Genomic DNA, 4,191 nt, shown 5'->3' with positions numbered 1-4,191 from the left:
AGACGACGAGTAAGGTGCCATAGGTCGTTGTCTTTCACTCAGTCATGCCGTTGGAGTTGATGGACTCACTTTATCTTCCAAGCCTTCTGTTGTTATCGTTTTTAGATGGACTTAAGCCATACTTATTGTAATAAGTTCTCTTTTGAGACATTCGATGTAATAAGTGTGTGATTGCTACTTTATTATAAATCCTCAAGTACTGTGCGTGTCAGCATTACCGATCCAGGAATGACACTGATGCACAGAGATTAGACTGTTTGAGGTCTGGTCGCTACAAGATGGTATCAGAGCACACGCTGACTGTAGGACACGACCACTAAGCTAAAGCCCTAGATCACTACTCTCTTCTCATTTCTGACTCCTCTCCCTTTTCTACTCTTTAGGATGGCGGATGCAAAGAACAAGTTCACACAACCGGATGAAGATACACCTTTTGGACAACACTTGTAGGAAGTTACTAGGTACCTGAATATCGGAATACGAAGCTTCACCGGGACCTACATCACCACTTTACCAGAAGAGGTGCGTTGGATGATTCGAGTTCAAGTTCCAGGAAGGTCGTTCATGCCAGTCACTGAGACCATAGAGTTTTCCTTTGATGCACCAACCTGGAGTCTAGGAAAGGGCATGGCAGCCCACATCACCATGGGACGCATTGGAGAAGTTTACCACAAGGATCTCAAGATACTATCTACCAGATTTGTGGGCGCCGAGATGAGCAATGGGAGATGATCAACACCAGGAAGGATAGATCCATCGTAGCTTTCATCCAGGAGTTAAACTAGCACATTCGTCGCCAGGAGAACCAGATGTGCGCAGGCATGATAGATATGAAGAAGGCAATGACCAAGATCACGGAGCTGGAGGAGGAACTCAAGTCTACACGCGATGGATATGAGGAGGAAATGACGATACTCGTGGATAATAATGATGATCTGATAAAGAAGCTATGAGTATTCATGGGAGACCCCGCGCCAGGAGGAGAAGATGACGATTCCACTTGTCTGGAGAATTACATCATCATCGACGACACCAACTCGGACCCTGATGATAGCGATGATGACTATGTTGATGAAGCTGGAGCAGATATCATGGAGTCTTCCACCGATCAATTTTTCTAGTCGACCACCATATCAGTAGTAGTATTCCCCCATGTATATAGTATAGTCCGAGCACTTTGTAACGATAGTTAGACCGATGTATGCCCTTGTTTGAATTGATTGAAGTGATATGTTTGTGTTTGTCTCATGTGCATATGGGTAGTGTTTTCCCTCTAGATCTATTTCTATTCTGTTTTCTCATCTTTTCTAAACCCATCAGATGCCTCCGAGACGCGACAATGGATTTGCTTTCTCGCAGGAGCTCACTCAGTTGATCCAGCAGCAGAATGCTTTGATGCAGATACTAGTCCAGAATCAAAATCAGGGGAACAACCACAACAATAACCCACCACCACCACTACCTGTTGATCACTTAGCCCGTTTTCTAAGGCTGAATCTGCCGGTGTTCTCCAGTAGCACCGAGCCGATAGTTGCAGATGATTGGCTCCGCAAGATTGGAAGGGAGTTGACCACTACAGGATGCACATATGCGGAGAGAGTGCATTTTGCCGCACATCAGCTTGATGGACCCACAACATCTCGGTGGGAAATTTTCACAGCCACTTACCCCATCGACACTGTCACATGGGACCAGTTTTAGCAGGCTTTTCGTACTGCCCATGTTTCAACAGGAGCTATGGCCATGAAGAAGCGAGAGTTTCGCAACTTGCACCAGGAAGGACACACGGTGGGCCAGTATGTGGATGACTTTAGTAAGTTAGGACATTATGCCCCAAATGACATTGCTACGGATGCAGCTATGCAGGAGAAGTTTCTGGAAGGACTGAATGATGAGCTGAGCATACAGTTGATGGTGGCAACTTTCAACAACTACCAGGAGTTGGTAGATAGAGCTCTCATGATTGAAGGGAAGCAGCAGCAGATTGACAACCATAAGAGGAAGTATGGACAAGGGAAGTACAATTCTGGAGCTCAGTAGAGACCCCGTTTTACCCCGAATTCGGGAGGACCCCTTCAACATAACCATGGAGGTCACAATCACAATGGAGGGAGTTCGCACAACCATAGTGGCCCCAAGAACGGGAATGGTAATGGAGGAAGCAACGGTCAGAACGGTTACAACCCAGCAACGCCCGCCAAGAAGGATCTAAGCCACATTACTTGTTTCAAGTGCAGGAAGAATGGACATTACGCCACGGAGTGTTCTGAAGCAAAGAATAGAAATGGCAATGGAAGCTCTGGGAAGAAGCCCAACCCTATCAACAGGGGACAAGTGAACCACGTTAACATGGAGGAGGTTGAAGCCCAGCCAGATGCAGTAATAGGTAAGTTTTTGGTTAAGTCAATTACTGCAATCATTCTTTTTGATACTAGTGCATCGCATTCATACATATCAAGGGGATTTGTGGATGAGTATAAGTTGCCCACCAAGGTTCTTAGAACACCTATGTTAGTAAGCTCGCCAGGAGCGGAACATATGGCAAGCCAAGGATGTTTTCAGATGCCATTGACCATAGGTAGGCATGTTTTCCCCTCAGACCTGATAACTTTGGATTCGCAAGGTTTGGATGTGATTTTGGGTATGGATTGGCTATCGATGTATGGAGGAAACATCGATTGCGCCAGTAAATCGATTATGCTCACCATACCAGAAGGAAGGAGGATCAAGTATGTATCCCGGCATGTGCCAAAGAGGACTCAAGTGAATTCCTTATCAGGAGTTGTACAGGAGGAAGTACCAGTGGTGAAGAATTTCCCCGATGTATTTCCAGAAGAGTTGCCAGGCATGCCACCAGATAAAGACATTGAGTTTTTCATTGAACTTTTGCCATGCACATGGCCAATATCTAAGAGACCGTATCGGATGCCCGCAAAGGATTTGGAGGAAATTAAGAAGCAGATTAAGGAGTTACTGGATAAAGGCTATATTCGCCCAAGTTCGTCACCTTGGGGATCACAAGTGCTTCTAGTGGAGAAGAAGGATGGATCATTGAGGATGGTTGTTGATTATCGTGGATTGAATGAAGTGACAATCAAGAACAAGTACCCACTGCCAATGATCAATGATCTATTCGACTAGTTGCAAGGAGCTAAAGTATTTTCCAAGATCGATCTGCGGTCAGGATACCACCAGCTGAAGATTCGAGAGCAGGATATACCTAAGACAGCTTTTACCACAAGGTACGGGCTATATGAGTATACAATTATGTCATTTGGTCTGACTAACGCACCTGCCTATTTCATGAACATGATGAACAAGGTGTTTATGGAGTTTTTGGATAAGTTCATCGTGGTGCTCATTGATGATATATTGGTCTACTCGAAGAATGAAGAGGAGCATAAGGAGCATTTGCATTTGGTACTTGGGAAGCTCAGAGAACATTAGTTATATGCCAAGTTCAGCAAGTGTGAGTTTTGGTTGAAGGAAGTTGGATTCCTCGGACATGTTATATCCGGAGAAGGAATAGCAGTAGACCCCACCAAGGTTGTCACTATGACAAATTGGGAAGCACCCATGTCAGTTGGAGAGATCCGGAGTTTTCTTGGACTCGCAGGATACTACCGGAGGTTCATTGAGAATTTCTCGAAGGTTGCAAAGCCCATGATAGAGTTGTTGAAGAAGGACACCAAGTTCAAATGTACTGAGGAATGTGAGGCCAGTTTTCAGGAGTTGAAGAAACATTTGGTTACAGCTCCAGTGCTGATTCTGCCGGATCAACGTAAGGATTACCAGGTGTATTGCGACGCTTCTCGTCGAGGACTTGGAGCAGTGCTTATGCAGGAGGGAAGAGTTGTTTCATATGCCTCACGTCAGCTTCAACCCCATGAGTTGAATTATGCTAGACACGATATGGAGTTAGCAGCCGTAGTGCATGCATTGAAGACATGGAGACATTTTCTCATCGGGAACCATTATGAGGTGTACACGGATCACAAGAGTTTGAAGTATATCTTCACGCAGAAGGAATTGAATCTCAGACAGAGGAGATGGTTGGAGCTCATCAAGGATTACGATATGAGATTGCATTATCATCCCGGAAAGGCTAATGTAGTAGCCGATGCGTTGAGCCGCAAGAGTCATGTCAATACACTCATGACCGAAGAGTTACCCAAGGAGTTAGCAGAGGAT

This window comes from Triticum aestivum, chromosome 6B (assembly GCF_018294505.1).
Source record: "Triticum aestivum cultivar Chinese Spring chromosome 6B, IWGSC CS RefSeq v2.1, whole genome shotgun sequence".
NCBI lineage: Eukaryota > Viridiplantae > Streptophyta > Magnoliopsida > Poales > Poaceae > Triticum > Triticum aestivum.
The sequence above is the reverse complement of the archived record's forward strand: the minus strand, read 5'-3'. Positions refer to the sequence as shown.